The sequence below is a fragment of the Echiichthys vipera genome (genome assembly GCF_963691815.1).
Source record: "Echiichthys vipera genome assembly, chromosome: 3".
NCBI lineage: Eukaryota > Metazoa > Chordata > Actinopteri > Perciformes > Trachinidae > Echiichthys > Echiichthys vipera.
In genome coordinates this window covers 34,248,006-34,269,744 of record NC_139828.1, presented here as the reverse complement: position 1 = coordinate 34,269,744, position 21,739 = coordinate 34,248,006, and positions in this window count along the sequence as shown.

Below are 21,739 nucleotides of genomic sequence, written 5' to 3'. Positions count from 1 at the left end.
CTAGACAAATAACCAAGTCCAGTTGTTTTTGACTGAAATTGCGTTCGGGATATTATTATTATTCAAGGTCTGAAAAGACTTAATATTTTTATTATTTAGACTAGTTTAGTCATAGCCAATAAAAGCTCTAAATGACAATTTTTTTTTTTTTTCAATTTTGGGAGAAATGTTGTCGATAGTTGATAGAATAAAACAAAAAAAATGTACCGTATTTAATTTTACTCAAACACATACTTATAAACAGGTAAACAGAGAAACTGGTCATTTTGGGAGCTCTCTCTTACTTTTTCCAGAGCTGTATACGCCAATCATTAGCATGCAAGTTAATACAACAAATATCAATTATTATATGATTATTAATTATTATTATTATTATTATTATTAATATTATTATTACTACTATTACTACAGTCTGGACCCATGCAAACCACACTTGAGCGCCTGATCTAAAACAAATGACTGCAGGCAAATAATAACTCTTATAGGGCTTTATTGAGTGTTGGTCTGTTATTTCTGTTTATTAGACCGCTGCTGGGGACGCAGCTCTGATCAAAGAGGCTACGGAGGAACTATGCAGGATATTTTCCTTATGGTTCTTTTTTTTACCTTGATTAAACCACTTCAGAGTAATAGTGCTTGTTTATGACAGATGACAATAGACAAATATACACGTGGTAATGTTTATGCTTCGTTGTAAAGAACTGCACATGACCGAGAACAGAGTCGGCAAAGCGGAATTGAAACCGGACTTATACAATGGACAGATTTATACGGCAATTGACACAATTTATAAATCATTAAAAGCCGTATTTTGGTCAACATTATATCTCAACTTAGTTTTTGTTGTCATCAGTGCTAATTAGTTAACTTAAGCCAACTTCTATTGCTGGTAGCTAATGCAAGCACTAACTGAGCATCACCGGCCGGCATGTTGTTAGCTTGTAAGCTAAAGCAGCATGTCTTTACGTCCATAAACTGTATATAATTAAAACAGTACAATTTCATGAAATAAGTAACTAAATAAAAGTGAATAAATGTTGGATGTGTTATTGGCTTGAGCTGTGATGATGCTTTCCCTGAGTTACCGGCGGTGTCAGTGGATGCACTGTTGTCAGCCATCCTCAGCTTCGGCGCATCATTCTGGGTTCAATTACTTTCGCCTGTGACCTGCCTGTGACCTCTGTGACGTCATTTCAACACTTTTTCTACTCGTACCCACAAACTGAATTCGTGTTCACAGGGGAGACTTCGTAGTCGTAGAAATTAGAGTTGTACTCACCGCTTTTAGATTCATACTCACATAAAAACAATCCTAACCCAGTTTCTCAGACTTGTGTATGACAGCAGAATTTTGTGTACAACTTTTTTATTTACAAAATACGAATGGTTAGAATCAGGGACGAATCTTTGAATCATGGACACATCTTTTTGACAGCTGTCTTGCTCCGTACATAATGACTTCCAGCTGTGTCTGACCTGGTGTGGCAGCATTTAGAATAGAAAATAACAGAAATAAAAACAGCCAATCATCTCACTGATAGTCTCATTTATTTACACCCAACTGCAATCCATTAGTCACTGTTTCTTTGTCACTGTAGTGTCATTAAATACCCAGGTTCAACTTTTTTTTAAATGTTAGATGAACAATAAACATTACATTTATAACAAGTGACTTATAAGTTCATCCTGTGGGCCCACCACTCGCAGGAGGAACCACTTGGGTCGGGTGCGCTGCTGCACGGGTGGCAGTGAAGGTGAGGGGCCTCGACGGACCAGACACGGGCAGCAGAAGCTGGCTCTTGGGACATGGAATGTCACCTCTCTGTCGGGGAAGGAGCCGGAGCTTGTGCGGGAGGTGGAGCGCTACCAGTAAGATCTGGTGGGGCTTACCTCCACACACAGTCTCGGTTCTGGAACCGTTCTCCTGGATAGGGGTTGGACACTATTCTTCTCTGGAGTTGCCCAGGGTGTGAGGCGCCGGGCGGTTGTGGGGATACTCACAAACCCCTGGCTGAGCGCCGCGGTGTTGGAGTTCACCCCGGTGGACGAGAGGGTCGCCTCCTTACGCCTGCGGGTGGTAGGGGGGAAAACTCTGACTGTTGTTTGTGCATATGCACCAAACAGCAGTTCAGAGTATTCGGCCTTCTTGGAGACCCTGAATGGAGTCCTGCATGGGGCTCCAGTAGGGGACTCAATAGTTCTGCTGGGAGACTTCAACGCCCACGTGGGCAATGATGGAGACACCTGGAGAGGCGTGATTGGGAGGAACGGCCTCCCTGATCTAAATCTGAGTGGTCGTCAGTTATTAGACTTCTGTGCTAGTCACGGATTATCTATATCTAACACCATGTTCGAACATAAGGATGCTCATAAGTGTACGTGGTACCAGAGCACCCTAGGCCAAAGGTCGATGATCGATTTTGTGATCGTATCATTTGATCTGAGGCCGCATGTTTTGGACACTCGGGTGAAGAGAGGGGCAGAGCTGTCAACTGATCACCATCTGGTGATGAGTTGGATCAGAGGATGGGGGAAGATTCTGGACAGACCAGGTAAACCCAAACGAGTAGTGCGGGTGAACTGGGATCCCTGTGGAGGTTGGGGGCATTGAACCGGAGTGGGCAATGTTCAAAGCTTCCATTGCTGAAGCTGCAGCGGTGAGCTGTGGCCTCAAGGTCTTAGGTGCCTCAAGGGGCGGTAACCCTCGAACACCGTGGTGGACACCGGTGGTCAGGGAAGCTGTCCGACTGAAGAAGGAGGCCTTCCGGGATATGCTATCCCAGAAGACTCCGGAGGCAGTTGCAAGGTACCGACAGGCCAGAAGGGCTGCAGCCTCTGCTGTGTCAGAGGCAAAGCAGCGGGTGTGGGAGGAGTTCGGAGAAGCCATGGAGAAGGACTTTCGGGCGGCACCAAGGTGCTTCTGGAAAACCATTCGACATCTCAGGAGGGGGAAACGGGGAACCGTCCAAGCTGTTTACAGTAAAGACGGGACGCTGGTGACCTCAGCCGATGAGGTGATCGGGCGGTGGAAGGAGCACTTTGAGGAACTCCTTAATCCGACTAACACGCCCTCTTTTGTAGAGGCAGAGCTGGAGGCTGATGGGGAATCATTGTCAATATCCCTGGCGGAAGTCACTGAGGTAGTCAAACAACTCCACAGTGGCAAAGCCCCAGGGGTTGATGAGATTCGTCCAGAAATGCTGAAAACTTTGGGTTGGGAGGGGCTGTCTTGGTTGACACGCCTCTTCAACATTGCGTGGAAGTCTGGGACAGTGCCAAGGGAGTGGCAGACCGGGGTGGTGGTTCCTCTTTTTAAAAAGGGGGACCAGAGGGTGTGTGCCAATTACAGGGGTATCACACTACTCAGCCTCCCTGGTAAAGTCTACTCCAAGGTGCTGGAAAGGAGGGTTCGTCCTATAGTCGAACCTCAGATTGAAGAGGAACAATGTGGATTCCGTCCTGGACGTGGAACAACGGACCAGCTCTTCATTCTCGCAAGGATTCTGGAGGGGGCCTGGGAGTATGCTCATCCAGTCTACATGTGTTTTGTGGATCTGGAGAAGGCATATGACCGGGTTCCTAGGGAGATACTGTGGGAGGTGCTGCGGGAGTATGGGGTGAGGGGGTCACTTCTGTGGGCCATCCAATCTCTGTACACCCAAAGTGAGAGCTGTGTCCGGATCCTCGGGAGTAAGTCGGATTCGTTTTTCCGGTGGGGGTTGGCCTCCGCCAGGGGTGCGCTTTGTCACCAATCCTGTTCGTGATTTTCATGGACAGGATTTCAAGGCGTAGTCGTGGTGGGGAGGGGTTGCAGTTCGGTGGGCTGAGGATCTCGTCTCTGCTTTTCGCAGATGATGTGGTCCTGATGGCATCGTCGGTCAGTGACCTTCAGCACTCACTGGATCGGTTCGCAGCCGAGTGTGAAACGGCTGGGATGAGGATCAGCATCTCTAAATCTGAGGCCATGGCTCTTAGCAGGAAACCGGTGGATTGCTTACTCCAGGTAGGGAATGAGTCCTTACCCCAAGTGAAGGAGTTCAAGTACCTCGGGATCATGTTCACGAGTGAGGGGACGATGGAGCGTGAGTTTGGCCGGAGAATCGGAGCAGCGGGGACGGTGTTGCAGTCGCTCTACCGCACTGTTGTGACGAAAAGAGAGCTGAGCCGGAAGGCAAAGCTCTCGATCTACCGGTCAATCTTCGTTCCTACCCTCACCTATGGTCATGAAAGTTGGGTCATGACCGAAAGAACGAGGTCGCGAGTACGAAGCGGCCGAAATGGGTTTTCTCAGGAGGGTGGCTGGAGTCTCCCTTAGAGATAGGGTGAGAAGTTCAGCCATCCATGAGGAACTCGGAGTAGAGCCGCTGCTCCTTAGCGTTGAAAGGAGCCAGTTGAGGTGGTTCGAGCATCTGGTAAGGATGCCCCCTGGGCGCCTCCCTAGGGAGGTGTTCCAGGCACGGCCAGCTGGGAGGAGGCCTCGGGGAAGACCCAGGACTAGGTGGAGAGATTATATCTCCACACTGGCCTGGGAACGCCTCGGGATCCCCCAGTTAGAGCTGGTTAATGTGGTCGGGAAAGGGAAGTTTGGGGTCCCCTGCTAAAGCTGCTGCCCCCGCGACCCGACCCCGGATAAGCGGATGAAGATGAGATGAGACTTATAAGTTTATGTTGCTTTTCAAGATAAGACATATTTCGACTCTTTTAACTGAATAACATTTAGATAAACAACAACAATAACGATCATAATGAACAGAAACCAAACTACATTACACTGTAATGTGGAGGTCAGACACTGATGAAAGACCTTTTCACAGAGCATAGAGCACAGACTGAGAGCTCTGAGACCTTAAAGAGTGCTCAATGTTGTGTTGTCTTATTGGCTACACGCCAACATGGCAGGTAACTTGACAGTATCACCCGCCAATCAAGTTACCCGCATTTGGCGTGTGGACGAGTGCCAATTTCATGCCCTGCTACTGCATGTTGTATACGCAATGCTGACTGAAAAATAAGTGGGTATATGCCGTATACCTGCGTTTCCCCTGGACTACACCATTGTATGCAAGTTACTGTTTACGGTGGCCCCCACATGTGCTGCCTTTAGAAAACACGCTGCAAAAATACCACAATACAACACACTGAGAAAAAACGCTTCAAAGACTGCAACAGAAGAAAAAGCACTGCAAATACCACAACACATTTGGAAAAAGAAAAGCTAAGACCACAACACATTAGGAAAAAGCACTGCAAATACCAAAACACATAAATAAAAAGAAAAGCAAAGACCACAGCACATTAGGAAAAAGTGCTGCAAATAGAGTGCAACATAACAGAAGTGTTTCCAGAGGACACTTAACAGTGATGCACATGTAACCCCAGTCCCATGTAGCTAGTAAATATTTATTGATAAACAATTAGGGTATTGTAGTACAATGGGATGGGGCCTGAGTTCGTCTTAAGATGGCGCTATGTACCATGTGAAAGCTGTGATAAAGATGAAAATCAACTTGGCGGTGCCTCCAATAACTATTAAGAAGTACACACAAAATGTGGTACTCCCCCTTAAATCAACAGTTCACTTTAACCTGTTTACCACTTATTTATGCAAAACGTATCACCTTTGCAGTTACAACACAGGATTTAGTAGAAACAACAAGACTCATTTATTACAAATGGGTTAGTTGGAAATTAGTTAAGTGGTTCACTGTTGACCTTTAAGTGTGCACTGATAACAGTGTTCAAACTCTCAATGACCTGCTCTAGTAGGTTCACAAAGGACCCATGATGAACACACCGAGACAAAGTCAAATCAGAAAAACTCAAATGTCCACAGCTCACACTCACATTCACAGCGGGCTATTAAAAGTAACTAAAAGAAAACATTGCAGGCCCGGTCGTGAGCGTTGAGGCCAGAAACAAATGGCCCATTCACTGGTTACCCAGCATAAACAAAAAGCACGTGCACGGTGTTAGAAGTGTACTCACAAATCCACAACAGTCAGAGATGAAGATGGGGGGATGGGGGAAGGGTAAAGGGCAAGGTGTAGTTTCAGCGCCAAGGGAATGTGGGGTGCAGCACACGCAGCGTTGAACCAACGATCAAGTACAGCAGCTACAGTCTCTCTCCAACGGTCCAGGGCTCTCCCGGTCCTCACTCTCTCCCTCTTATGGCAAATGTCCGGTCCTCTGGCAGCTTCTCAGAGTTCACACACATCAACCACAGGACGACTCTCCGTCAGTCTTAGAAGTAAGGAGTGTTGTTACTTTACTTTTAGCGCTATAGCTATCCTGCTTGGATGCCACTAAGGCCGCTTCTGCTGTCGCTAACCTTGCAGCAGCACGTAGGTGACGCTAAGCACCTCCTCCTTGGACAAGGTGAGGACAGGATTGGCTAAGGACTACAGACATACCAACAGAGATGAGAGAATAAAAGATGCTTCACTTCCCCACAAACAAACGTGGTCCTTTGGTAGTTGTGCAGACAACCAACTATGAATGATTTTTAAAACTAACACCACTCTTCTTTCTCTGACTTTTAACTGTATATGGAATGAATGTTTTAACATATTATAATCTGACACATTTTAAACATATTTACACTTCATAAACTGTTATTTATTAACATAAACATTTTAATATCTGCATATAAATGAATGAAAATAAGGGCCACAGGGCTACACACATGTCTGATTTTTTTCCACCTGTATTTGCCCAAGCCCCCACCACAGCGACTTCCTGGTTGATCCAATCAGGAAGTGCCAAAAACTGCAGTTTTCCGAGTGTCGTTTGCACAATAGAGCAGTTTCTCATTAACCCCCATGCATGGACGGATCTACTAGGGTGGCATAGGATGGCAAGGGTCACCCTAAAAGAAAGCCTTGCTGCCCCTGCTGCCACCCCAGTTGGCAACAATGAATTAAAAGAAAAGTTATGGCCAATTTGACATTTAAGAGCGGGAATCTCCAATGTCCAACTGCGGTGAATGCTGAGCGGCACGAAGCGAGGGAGCCAGGAGTCGCAAGGAAAGAAGAGACAGGAGGAAAGAGGTACAATCTTATCAACTATCTATCAAAAAATTCAATTAGAATCAAAGCACAGTATGCTAGCATAGTTACGTTGCTGGGTCTGACATTAGTTCTGTGTGAAGTCACTTACAAAAGCTAATATTATCAACATCTGTCAAGGAAAACATTGTAAAGTTAATTTTAAATTTACAGAAATGAAGAGGAAAGGTAGCATACTGTATGTAGTTTTTTCTCACTAAAGAGAAAGACAACAGAAATATAAAATGAACAACTGAGCAAGTTAGACGGAGAGGATAAGGGTGGAAGGAGAGAGAGAAGGGCAACTGAAACATGACAGAGAGAGAATACAAGGCCAAGGCAACGAAGCACAGGAGGAGGTGGGAGAACACCACATTGTTGAAGATATGGAGGAGGGAGAAAGCGAGAGACAAGAGAACATGCAGGGCAATTTGGGAAAGTTGTCAGTGAAAGTGTGATGAGATGGGGACAGAGTTTTAATATTTAGTTTACAATGTATTTTAAATCTATTGCTCAGATTAAATTCCAAAATTAAACAAATGAACCTAAAAATACTGTCCCAGGCTGTTAGTTTGTTAAACACAGGCTGGTGGTAACTTATCAATGACAGTTCCAAATTGTTTATGTTTATTTATATTTGTTATATTGAATAATTAGTTCAGATGTAATGCAGTTTGAATCTTTCCTCCCCTCCATCTTCTAGACGTATCAAAGTCCAGGTGTGAGGTGCCAGTGCAGCTAATGCGCGAGAGTTTCCCTAAGACTTGTCAGGGAGGAGCCAGGAGAAGCTTCCGCAGCGACTGCTACAAATCTCATCCTTGGTTAGAATACTCAAAATCGAAAGAGGCAGCTTATTGTTTTGCTTGTAGGCATTCCGATGTTTCAAGGACTGTTTTCACCTCATTTGAGGGTTATTGTAACTAGAAAAAGGCTACAATGAAAGACAGTGGTTTCTGTTCTCATGCCAGATCTGAAAGCCATGTAAATATAATGTTTGCATGCAAAGAAAACAAGAAAATTATTGCTAAAAATACCTCAATGTTTGGACTAATGGATGAGCAAAAAAAGAAGCAGGTGGCTGAAAATCCATACTACATTCAAACAGTAGCTGAAATTTAGTTCTCACAGTTACAGAAAACATATTTGCGGTCTACTATGACAGAAAAGAGACTCAGCATTGAATGAAAACATACAAAAGCATTAGATCTAGATACATTTGTGAAGCGGTTTTCTGGGCAACATGGAAATCGCCCCATTCAACTGTTATAGGAAAGACAACATGTTATGCTCGCTTGTGAGCCTTTACAAAGATGTGGTGTCTTTATAAGTGACAAGATGGTTTGTTCTTCAATCAACTGTACCAACAGATGGTTTAGGAACACACCTTCTTAACGTTAACTTTGTTATGCTAATTAATTAGCCGCCCTTTGCACTTGCACCATGACTTGCAGTACAGCCTACTATCAATTTCCACTATGGTCGACTACCCTGAATGAGGCAGGTCTATCTCACCAAAAATGCCCCTAATTTGCATTAGAGTCGCTCAGGAGGCCGTTTGACCGAGTAGAAAGAGGCCCTATCAGAGAACATGGCCTCTTTTGTTCTCTATACTCTCTCTCTCTGTATCCCAAAGCAATTTCAGTCAAAAGCAACTGGACTTGGTAATTTGTCTAGCAAGGGGTTTCACCTCTCATCCAAGATAATCGATTCATAGATTGCACCCCTAATTCACAACCATATTCAACCGATTTTGGATATGATTGACTGCCAATCATTCATTTTTTCAAAGCATTTGACACTGAAACATGATTTTATATTTTACGATGCTCAAAAATTCGGATTTGGAGAAGGGTTCTGCAAGATCATAAAAATTCTTTATAATGATATTTACAGTTACATCTCCCTAAACCCTGGAATGACACCCAAAATTAAGATTTCACGTGGTATTAGACAAGGTTGTCCTATTTCGGCATTATTTATTTTATGTACACAAATGCTAGCATATCTAATTGTAAATCAAGTCAATAAGTCAATTTGCAGATGACAGTAATCTTTCTAAAAGATAAATCTTTCATTGAAAAAGCCTTGGAAATAATATCAATCCTTTCTAGAGCTTCAGGACTATATCTAAACTTGAAAAAAATGTGAAATACTATCTCTTAATCTGTGTGCTGAGACAAATATGAGCTCCATTCCTGTCAAAAGTGAATTAAAATACTTAGGTTTAATAATGTCTTACAATAGAAATACGAGAGAGCAAATGGACATTGTCTGCAAACATTGACCTGACTATCGAGTCATGCACCTCCACCACCTCCTGACAAAAACCCAGTGTTGGGATCAGGATGCAGAGTCAGAGTTTAATTCACCTCTCTGCGCTGCCAAAATCAACTCGCTTGGCACCAATCTTTCATCGAACCCAGGAACCTTAGAAACAACTGTACGACCTGATATATTCTTGGACTGCTTTTCTCCGGTCGACCTTAACAAATTAAACTCTACTATTTCAGCATCAAAGCCTTCTACTTGTCTCCTAGACTCTATTCCAACTAGGTTACTCAAAGAAGTGTTACCTTTAGTTGACACTCCTGTATTAGATATGATTAACATGTCTTTATCAGCAGGTTATGTACCACAGTCTTTTAAAGTAGCTGTAATTAAACCTCTTCTTAAAAAGCCCAGTCTTGATCCTGAGGTTCTAGCCAACTATAGACCTATATCTAACCTTCCTTTTCTCTCTAAGATCCTCGAGAAATTAGTTGCCAATCAGTTGTGCGACTTTCTACATAATAATGAGTTACTTGAGGACTTCCAGTCAGGATTTAGAGCGAATCATAGCACTGAGACAGCACTGATAAAAATTACCAACGACCTTCTAATAGCTTCAGACAAATGTCTTGTCTCTGTGCTTGTCTTACTAGATCTTAGTGCTGCCTTCGACACTATTGACCATCACATCCTGCTACACAGACTAGAGCATCTGATCGGCATTAAAGGAACCGCACTGAGCTGGTTTAAGTCATATTTATCAGATAGATCTCAGTTTGTACATGTTAACGACAAATCCTCCATGCACACTAAAGTTAATCACGGAGTCCCACAGGGCTCTGTCCTTGGACCGATTCTATTCTCCTTATATATGCTTCCCTTAGGAAATATTATAAGGAAGCACTCCATACATTTTCATTGTTATGCTGATGATACACAATTATATTTATCGATCAAACCAGATGAAACCCATCAGGTAGATAAACTTCAAATGTGCATTAAGGAAATAAAAAGCTGGATGACCTGCAATTTTCTGATGTTAAACTCAGATAAAACTGAAGTTATTGTACTTGGCCCCAAAGGCCTCCGAAACTCAATAGCTAAAGACATTGTTACTCTGGATGATGTTGTGTTGTCCTCCAGCACCACAGTAAGGAATCTGGGTGTTATTTTTGATCAGGATATGTCCTTCGATTCTCACATAAAAGTAACAACAAGGACTGCATATTTTCACCTGCGTAATATTGCAAAAATTAGGAACATTATGTCTCAGAAAGATGCAGAAAAACTAGTCCATGCATTTGTTACTTCTAGGCTGGACTACTGCAACTCCTTATTATCAGGCTGCTCCAATAAGTCTGTTAAGAGTCTCCAGTTGGTACAAAATGCTGCAGCTCGTGTACTAACTAAAACAAATCAAAGAGAACATATTTCTCCTGTATTAGCTTCTCTGCACTGGCTACCTGTAAAATCTAGAATAGACTTTAAAATCCTTCTCCTTACCTATAAAGCTCTTATTGGTCTGGCCCCGTCGTATCTTAAAGAGCTCATAGTACCGTATCACCCAACTCGATCACTGCGCTCAGAAAATGCAGGGCTACTTGTCGTTCCTAGAGTCTCCAAAAGTAGAAGGGAGGCAGAGCCTTCAGCTACCAAGCTCCTCTCTTGTGGAACCAACTCCCAAGTGTTATTCGGGAGGCAGACACTGTCCCCATATTTAAGAGTAAACTTAAAACTTTCCTTTTTGATAAAGCTTACAGCTAGGGCTTACGAGCTCTCAGCTGTGTTGCTGTTGTTATTCTTAAAGCTGCGTCCATTCAGTTTAATGATGCTGCTATAAGCCTAGTCTGCAAGGGGAAATATTACCTTTCCTAATACTCTGAGATACTCTGTCATTCATGTCTCATCAATGCATGTTATTAATTCAACTTCTTCCCCGGAGTTGTTTGTGCTTTGTCATCTCCGAGGTCTCTGCTGATCGTGGTGGTGCCTACTGCCGTAGTCCTGTGGGTCACTGCTGATTTTGGTAGTGCCTGCCGCCTTGGTCCTGTATATCAGGTCCCTGCTGATGGGGGTGGTGCCTGCTGCCGTGGACCTGTGTGCTAGTCTCTGCTGGTGCTGGTGGTGCCTGCTGCCCTGGTCCTGTGTGCAGGTCTCTGCTGACAGTGGTAGTGCCTGCTGCCTTGGTCCTGTGTATCAGGTTCCTGCTGATGGGGGTGCTGCCTGCTGCCCTGTTCCTGCGCGCACATCTCGGCTGATGGTGGTGATGCCTGTTGCTGTGGTCCTGTGGTCCTGTATGAAGGTCTCTGCTGATGGTGTTAGTGCCTGCTGCTGTGGACCTGATTGTTGGTCTCTGCTGATCGTGGTGGTGCTTGCTGCCGTGGTCCTGTGTGCTGGTCCCTGCTGATGGTGGTGATGCCTGCTGCCCTGGTCCTGTGTGCAGGTCTCTGCTGATCGTGGTGGTGCCTGCTGACGCTTCCTGCTACTTCAATAACTATTAGTCATTTATTCTGTCACTACTTTTATAAATTATAAAATCTGTAGCCATAAAAACACCATCAGTAGTATGTCTTGCTGTATCGTAGCTGCTACTGCCCCTACTCATCATTTTGTCATAATTATTTTCATTTTCATGTTCTGTCACCTTGGATGTGCGTGTTCCTGCTGTTCTGCTATGCAGACTGCCATAACATGTGGGTCATGTTCACATTACTATAGATATTGTTATAGTTACTGTTACTCGCTGGCTGCTTGCATCTCTGGAAGTGTGTCAGTCTCTCTGTCTTTTGTCTATCTTTGTGTTTCTCTCTTTCTCTCTCCTTTTCTTCCTCCCCAACCGGTCAAGACAGATGGCCGTCCTCCACAGAGCTGGGTCTGTCCGACGTTCCTGCCTGTTATAGGGAAGGTTTTCGTTGCCACCGTACTCTATGGGGGAATTGTTGGGTCTTTTCCTACTCTGTAAAGTGTCCTGAGATAACTTTGGTTATGATTTGACACTATAAATAAAATTGAATTGAATTGAAGAGAAAATAGATAGTGTGAAAATATCTCTCAACTTTTGAGAGATCTCTCACTATTTTTGGCAGAATCTTATTTACAAAAGCAGAAGGTTTATCAAAATGAGTATACCCTTGTCAATATATTTATGCCACCCCCCCCCCCCCCCCCATATTATTAAAAAGGTAAATTCCATCATTTTTAATTTCATATGGAAAAACAAGACACACTACCTTAAAAAATCTGATGTGATGATCAAAGACTATAATCAGGGTGGGTTATAAGCTGCTGATTTTGAATCCATGATAGGTGTAGACTTAGAGACTTAGACTTCTCTTTATTAATCCCTTTGGGATGACTCCCGCAAGGAAATTGGATTTCCAGCAGCATACAAACATACAGGGGAGGTTTAAAACAATACACTATAAGATAACCAATAAACTCTTAGCTAAATAAATACAGAAATTATATATATATATATATATATATATATATATATATATATATATATATATATATATATATATATAAAGCAATAAACAGTAAACAATAAACTCTCTCCAATATATATGAGGTAGATGTACGAATACAGGTAAAATAAAATTCACAGAAAATGAAATCAGATAAGTTAAGTGTAGAGGAAATGTATAGGATGAAATATGTATGACTGTATATGACAGAAATGAGCAGCAAGATTGAATTATTGCACTTGGTTGCTGATGACGGTGTGCAGGGGGTGGCTGGCATTGTCGATAATGTCCAGCAGTTTGTCCAGTGTCGTCCTCTCTGCCACCGTCACAAGCAAGTCCAGTTTCATGCCGACCACAAAGCGGCCTGCCTGATCAGTGGCCCGCCTGATCAGTTTATCCAGTCTGGAGGTGTCCTTCTCGGATATGCTTCCCCCCCAGCACACCACAGTGTAGAAGAGGACACTAGTGACCCCAGACTGGTAAAACATCCACAGCAGTTTGCTGCAGATGTTGAAGGACAGCAGTCTCCTCAGGAAGTGTACAGGTGGCTGGTGTGTGTTGTCCACAGCCTCCACCTCAGCTCCCTCTAGCAGGACTGGTCGCAGTCTTAGTCTAGACCTCCCAAAATCAATGACCAGCTCCTTCATCTTGGAGGTTTTGAGCTGTAGGTGGTTAGTGTCGCACCAGAGAGCAAAGTCCCCCACCAGACTCCAATACTCCTTCTCTCTGTCACCCCTGATACATCCCACGATGGCTGTGTCATCGGTGTACTTCTGTATGTGACACAGCTCCGAGTTGTAGCAGAAGTCCGAGGTGTCAGATGTGGTGTCCTTCAGCCTGACATACTGTGGCCTGTCAGTGAGGTAGTCTCTGACCAAGTCCACCAGATAGGGGTCCACTCCCATCCTGTACGGTTTATCCTGACGTATAGGGGGCTGGATGGTTTTAAAGGCACTGGAGAAGTCCAAGAAGAGAATCCTCGCTGCAGCATGTAGAGGATGGAACCCTCCACACCAACATCCGGCTGGTACACAAACTGCAGGCAGTCCTGGGCTTGTTGTACCTGGGGTCTGAGGAGGCTGAGGAAGAGCCGCTCCAATGTATTCATCAGGTGTGAAATGTGTGCCACAGGTCAGAAGTCATTCAGCTAGCTGGGCCTGTTCTTTTTGGGAACCGGATCGATATAGGATGTCTTCCAGAGGGTAGGCACTCTCCCTAGCTGCAGGCTAAGATTGAATAACTGTTGTAGTGGTTCCCCCAGTTCTGCAGCACAGGTCTTCAGTAGTCTTGCACACACTTTATCCGGGCCTGCTGCTTTCCTGGGCCGGAGCTTCCTCAGCTGTCCACTGACCTGGTTTATGGTGATGTGAGGTGGGGATTGTGTTGCGGTGGAGGAGGAGGTCTTAAACCTGTTGAAAAAAGTAATTCAGCTTGTTCACCCTCTCCATTGTCCCCCCTGCAGCTCTGGTCTTTGTGTTGTGACCTGTGGTGGTCCTCACACCTTCCCAGACCTCCCTCATGTTTTTCTCCCTCAGCTTCTGCTCCATCTTTCTCCTGTAGCTGCCTTTAGCTTCCCTCACACAGTGTTTCACCTTCTGCTGTGCTGTCTTCATGGCCTCCCCGAAGGCAGCCTTCTTCTTGTTGAGGACAGCCTTAACTTCCTGCGTTACCCATGGCTTGTTATTAGGGTAACAGCCGACAGTCTTGACAGGGGAGACCACTTCTGCACAGAAGTTCAAGTACTCCGTCAGACAATGTGCGTTTTGGAGGTAACGAAGTAGCGCTAACTCGTATGGGATTAACAGTAAACAAGAATGGTGTGTCGATCAGGACATAGGAATGAAGAGAAGGAGATGTAATTTCTTCTTAGACTGTTCCAGTCGTATTTATTTCCAATTCTCCTGTACTCGGTATTGTCATCGGTCTAGAAGAAAATAATAACCTTAAGTCATAAATTAATATTACAAAAATATTGAAAGACTGTATACAAATTACAAGCAATTCACTATACAGTATCTCTCTGGTGAGGAGGTATGGGTAGTGGCTCCTAAATGACAGCCTTTCAAACAGCCGTCCCCAAATGTGTAAGGCACGTTTGAGACCAAAGAAAGGCTTAACAGTCAGGTTCAGGGGGCCCGGAGTCCAGCGGGGAATCGACCTCCCCAGACGGGAGCGCCGGTAACATCACCAACCGAGCTACCGGTCGTGTGTACACCTGTCCCTTAATTTTCACATCGGCTGATCTGATGCACCCATCGTTGCCGCTGTGAACCTTAATGACACGTCCAATGGGTCACAAGGCTCGCGGCAGCTGGGGATCCACCAGCAGGATAACAGCCTTATCCAAAAGCTCAGGAGGCGAATAGTGCCATTTCTGTCTGGTCTGCAAGCTAGGGAGGTATTCCCTGATGAATCTGGACCAGTATTGGTCGGTGAGAATCTGGGAGTGCCCCCAACGTCTACAGCTCAGGATATCCATCTCTGGGTAGACCACTTGGGGAAGCGATCCATCAGGCCGCCCCATGAGCAGACTGTTTGGTGTAACAGGGTCAATGTCCACAATGTCGGCAAACACATAACCCAAGGGTTTCGAATTGAGGATGGCCTCAACCTCTAGGAGCACGGTCAGTAGGACTTCTTCTTGAACAGGTTGAGCCCCCACAACAGCATAAAGTGCAGCCTTGACAGAGCGGACTTCTCTCTCCCAAACTCCGCCAAAGTGTGGGGATGCTGGAGGTTTGAACTGGAATTTAATCCGTTGGCGGGCGAGTCGATCCTGCAGGATCGGTGCCATGCTTGCATAGGCCTCTCTTAGTTCTCTTTCACCTCCTTTAAAGTTGGTCCCTTGGTCAGACCACAACTCTGCAGGGGTTCCTCTTCGGGCAACAAACCGCCTCAGGGCCATCAGGTAGGCATCGGTATACATACTGTTCAGGAGCTCTAGGTGTACGGCTCGGGTAGTTAAACAATTAAAGATAATCCCCCAGCGTTTCTCGTGCCATCTGCCGACCTTCACCAACATGGTTGATGAACAACCAAGGCTGGTTTGTGTAGTCTGAGTTGGGCAGTGGGAAGATCGGCCATTTTAGGAATGGAAGGCAGGGCTCTCCAGTGCTGGCAGTCGGCACATGTACGCTGGTATCTACGAATAGCCTCCCGTCCACGAAGTATCCAGTATGACCTCCGCATCTCAGCAGGGGTCAACATCATACTTCTGGATGAGCAAGCGGGTAGTTTGTTGAGAGGCATCCATAACCACAGGGTGAAGTGGTGAGTCATCTTTACCTTCCAATCGCCTGAGACGACCGCCCACTCTAATAAGACCCTAAGACTTATCCATTTCAGGAGCTAACTTGAGTAGGCGACTTCCTGATAAGACAGACTTCCCAGCTTCCAGGAGCCTGTAGTCTTCAGGAAAAGACTGTCGTTGGGCACGACAAAGAACCAACATCTCTGCTTGGTGATATTCGTCAGTACTGGAAGGGGGACTGGAGGGAGTCTGCGCATGGAGTCCTGCAGCAGTAGAGTCCAGGAGCTCCTGCCAGGTGTTGGAAACTTTATCCTCCAGGTTGGTAGATGCAGGTGAGGTGACTGTTACCCCACAGAAGGTGGCTTTCCGGAGCTCTGCTTCATCCTCTGATGATTCTGGGTGGGGTCTCACTGGCCAGGTCTCCGGGCTTTGGCACAGGAAGGGAGGTCCTTGGGACCATCGATTAGGAGCTATAAGGGCTTCTAAGGTCTTCCCTCTAGTCACATCATCCGTGGGATTATTCACAGAGTCGACGTAACGCCAGGTGCACTTCTCTGTCAACTCCTGGATCTCTGCGACTCTAGCTCCCACAAAACCTTGTAGCGGCAAGACTGGGAGTGGAGCCAAGTTAACAGGGTTGTGGAGTCGGACCACAATTTGATCCGATCCAACGTCAATGTCAGTTCCTTCTGGAGGACATGAACCAGCTGTGCTGCCACAAGCGCTGCACAAAGCTCCAGCCTTGGGATGGAATGTAGGTGCTTTGGAGCGACTCGTGAACGGGCAAGGATGAAGGATAGATGTATCTGGCCTCCGTTGTCCTTGGTCCTCAGTTAAGCTACGGCTCCGTAGGCTAGTTCGGAGGTGTCCGCGAAGATGTGCACCTCACGAGTAGCATGCTCACATTGGGCATCCTTTGGGTCGGTAGGGACGTGGGAAAGTAAGGCGAGGTAGGGACTCCAGCTCAGCTTCCCATTCAGACCAGGCTTGCAGGAGATCTGATTGTAGATTGGGGTCATACCATCCACACTGCTTGTCCCAAAGCTGCCAAATGAGGAGCTTTGCTCGGGTGGAGAAAGTTAGCAGGTAACCCAAGGGATCGTATTCAGTGGCTACGACTCTGTAGATGTTCCTCAGGGTTGGAACCTCATACGCCACTGGCCGATGTTTGTGGCCCATGGAGTCTGTCTCCCAGTCCCAGCTGAGGCAAAGGGTTGACTCAAAGGGTTTGGACTTATCTTCGGCAAGCCATAGGTCCAGGCTTTCTGACCTGGCTTCATGGGGAAGGTGACTCAGTACGCTTGGATCGTTGCATTCCCACTGGCGCAGCTCGAAGCCAGCTGACGAAAGGAGGTCTCTGAGCTGATCAACAAGCAATCTTGCTTCAGCCGGTGTGTGCACACTCTGCAGGCAGTTATCGACATAGAAGCATTTCTCCACTGAGAATCTTAGGTTGTCGTCTGGCTCACTGTGATCCACAACGTGGTGTTGTAGGGCGTACGCAGCACAACATGGGCTACACGTTGTACCGAGGGGCAGGACTTGTGTAGGACCTCCATGAGGAAGTGCTGTTTAAGGAGTTTTTGTGTCTGGTTGTCTGCTCAGCGTCGCAGGAAGACAACCGTAGATTAGACATTTGTATGCTTGTTTCGATGGGAGATAAGGTGTGGTTTACAACCTCGGGCCCTCCTAGGGTAATAAAATAACCCAGAACCCCAGGATTAAAGACCCCCTTTTAACCTAAATCAACGTCAAATCTGACTGCAATTCGAACCGGAGGAGCTGTGCTCTGTTGGAAGACAGAGGGACTTTCAGTAATAAAATCTAAACTTTGAACTTTGTGTAGAAGTTTGGAACACAGTTAAAGTTCGATGTTTCATTGCAACTGGCTGTTCAAAAACATTCTTGCAAGTGTGTAACAGTATATGCATTATTTGTATCTCGTTGTGATTATGTTTATGTGGTTTCAGAAGTGCAAAGTCTCTTTCTAATTCCTGAAATAATTTGTGTTTTAATAATAGACCTGTCACTATATCCAGGAGAATGTGATGACGTGTAGTATCTGTATCTGTTAAAACTGTCTGCCTAAAGATTTTGGTTAAATTGGATATCAGAAAGCTTAAGAATGGAAAATCAACCAAAGATAGTTTAATCTCAGAATTAGAATTCCGGCGTAAAAAGCAGTTGATTCGCTCAGAGCCAAAGGGATGGGTTAAACCAGACCCCACCTCTTCGTTCAACTGTAAAATAAAGGAACAAACAGAGGTGTCCAAAATCCTCTCTTGCTCTCTTGCTCTCTTGTTCTCTTGTTCTCTTCTGCATCTGCTCTCTTGACCTCTCTCTCTACCTTTTGCACCTCTGACCACCCCTCCTGCTGTTCGTTCCTTTGTTCACCCAAAGTTAGCAAGAGACGTTACTTTATATTTTGTTCCTTACTAAAGTATTTTCGTTTATTAATCTATTTTTATTGCGTGACTTTTTAAGTTTTCTACGACACGTTTTTTAAATTTTTTTATAAGTATAGTTAAACCCCTCATGCTGTCTTTGCCTTTTTGTCCGGCCGGCAAATTGCATCAAACTCGCGAGTCCAGCCCACAGAACCGATCAGAACTTTTGTCAACCCACAAACCACCTCCAGAGGCAAGCCACCTGAAGCACCAAATCCAGGCCACGACGGGACCCGACGAGACCCGCCGAGCCAACCGCACAGCTGACCCAGTCTACAAACCGAGCCGAGGTCCGCCAAACACCAGGACGCGGACCCACGGAACCTGAATCGGTACTGTAAGACGCCAGGGCAACTGTAATATCAACGGCAAAGTAAGGTTGGCCTTTTAATGCAACTCTTGGTTAAACGTTGGTGACAGTTAGATTCTGATCCGAGTTCTGTTGGCAGGCTAATTAGAGCAAGTTTTTGTATCCGCCAGTGATATTATAAACAAGCCCCCCTCGAGTCTCAAGCTTCTTATATCCACATTTAACCTTTTTTTCACTTGTCTATTCAATGTTGCACTATCCTGTATTCTCCTTCCGTTCTGTGCAGGAAGTGCTGGTCACTTATAAGGCTGTGGTACGAATTAACGCGTTCAAGACGAGACTGATAAAATTTAACAATCAATTACTTTAAATAACTAACAGGTATTAAACCTTCACCAAAGTTTAATAAACATCCGGTCTTACTTTGGTGTGGTGCCCTTACATCGAGGTAAAATAAATCCTAAATTTTAACGAGTCGAGTTAATTCATAATTAATTCAGCGACTGATATATTTTAGCCATAACAAAAGTAGGCTTAATCTCCTACACTTGCCACTCGAATATTCTTGGAGCCTCATCCACCTTCAGGTCACGTCACAGGAACCGTAAAAGGGAACGATCATAAGGGAGCAGGTGTACCTGATGGAACATCCCCTTGATGTCTCCACTTACTGCTATGGCGCGTTCACGGAACCTAACCAAGACTCCCAGCATAGAGGCGCCATGGGTAGGGCCAGGTAGAAGGTACCGCTTAGGGGTCTGTCCGAGGTACTGATGGGAGCAGTTGAACACAAGGCAATTCTTCCTATTGTAGCTAACGAGGTGGTGGGGAATGTACCAGCATTCGTTAGGGGAGGTCTTCTGAGTCACTTCCTGCACAGCACCTGATATATAAGCTTCTGGATCTCGGTCTGGTAATCGTCCGCTTGCTTGGGGCTCTTTCGGAGATGCCTCTCCATACTACGCAGCATAGGCATGACTGACTCTTTGGGCGCGTGTAGCAGGGGCATGTCTTGATACCGCAGCAGGGGTGTAGCATACCTGAAGATCCCATCCACCTCTTTACGGACAGTCCTGGCTTCAAGCAGTGCTACAGCGTGATGATCCTGCTTTGACCGGGTTACCTCTTTATCCTGTCGAGAGGGGACAGTATCTGCTTGCCAAAGCCTTTGGACATGCTGGTATAACTCGTCCATCAGTAGAGGGGATGAGGTAAACAGACACTGCACCGAGTGGGCTGGCCGCCCCATGCCCTTGATGGGACCTTGGAGAGTCCACCCAAGCCGGGTGCGGACTGCAGCAGGTCCTCCTGGGGGCCCAAGCCTTACTGGCTCAACTGGTGTTATAAGATAGGGCTGATCAGAACCGATGAGGGTAAAGGTTTGGCTTCCTTTAGAGCAGGTATGGGGAGACCGCGTAGGTGTAAACTTTGCCTGAAGGCGATCAACCGGGTAGGTATGCTGAGCCAAACTGAGACGGCTAGCTGTGAAGGCACCGTCAATGTTATAGCTGGTCTGGGGGTCGGCAGAAGGGGAAATACGGAAAGACACTGTGTGTGTCCATGCAGGACCTGAATATCTTGACGGACTGTGCGTAGTGGAAGATCTTCAGGAAGGCCCTTCATGCCGAGAGACTTGGCAGCTCCTGGCAACAGCATGGTCCTCTCTGATCCGTCGTCAAGGATTGCAAAGGTGTCCAAGGTCCGCTCCCCATACTGTACAAGCACCGGCACAACCTTTAACATGACCCGATTCTCGGCCCCCTGCCGGTCAAGGTACAGATCATCAGCGTAAGAGCTGGTTAGCGGCTCTCTTCCCGGACTGCTGCACCTCCATGAGAACTCTCTGGGCTTGTATTTACCTCATGGAGAGCCAAGAGGTGTTTTCCCTGGCAGATGTTACATGGTTTCTTCAGGTTGCACTGGGCTGCTTGATGCTTTCGTGCACATCGCCAGCACCGTTTATTGGCCAGGATCCAGTCTTTGAGCTGGTCTTTGGAGAGCTTGGCAACATCACCACACTTCTGTGTCTCTGTCGGCTCTCACAGCAGTGAATCCCTGCAGGTCCACGTTAGCATCCGGTATTAAAGTTCAACTGTATAAAAGCTTATTTGGCGCAACCTGGTTCCATATGGTTCCACATGACAAAATATATTTTCCAAAACATTGGAGGAGTAGAATTTTTGTTAAGGTGTGACTTTGAAATAACTAAACAACCAATCAAATTGTCTGACTTCCATAAACAAATACTGCTCCACTGGAAAATCATGTTCACTCCCAACTTCACACTGCATAGCTCCACCATGTGGAATAACAGAACCGTATTAATTGACAGGCAGACTCTATTTAAAAAAGCTTCTTTATGTTACTGACATGATGGATATAAATGGCAATTTATTGCAATTGAATTCATTTGTAGAAAAGTTTAATTTAAAAATGCTCTTATAGAGAATTTGACCAAATCAGTGGAGCTATTTCACTTCCGTTAAAATACATGTTTAAAAACATCCTTCCAAACTCAAATGTGACTGTTAAACTACCTGATTTAAAAATCGGTGAATTGCAATTTGGTGAAAGAAAATGACTTGGAACAAATCACTTGGAAGTGTGTTTAAAGAAAATCTATTCCATGATATCAAAAAGTCAACGAAAAGAAAGATAACAGATGAAGAAGTGACATTAATAAAGACTTATTGTAGCTATCTTAAATGACCCATTTCACCCAAGGTAAAATAAATTCAGGTCAAATTAATAGACAATATGTATCCTGCTGCTGAAACTTTAAGGAAAACTATAAAACTGTATACTATATAACAGTATATTGATGAATTATATGAAACAATGTGAAAGTCTCTTGCTCTTTAAGTTACAATCCAGTATTATTTTAAAGCTCCTTTGTTTAAATTGTCAACCCCTGTGATTATTTTATTTTATGTTATCTTGTTAATGTGTTGTAA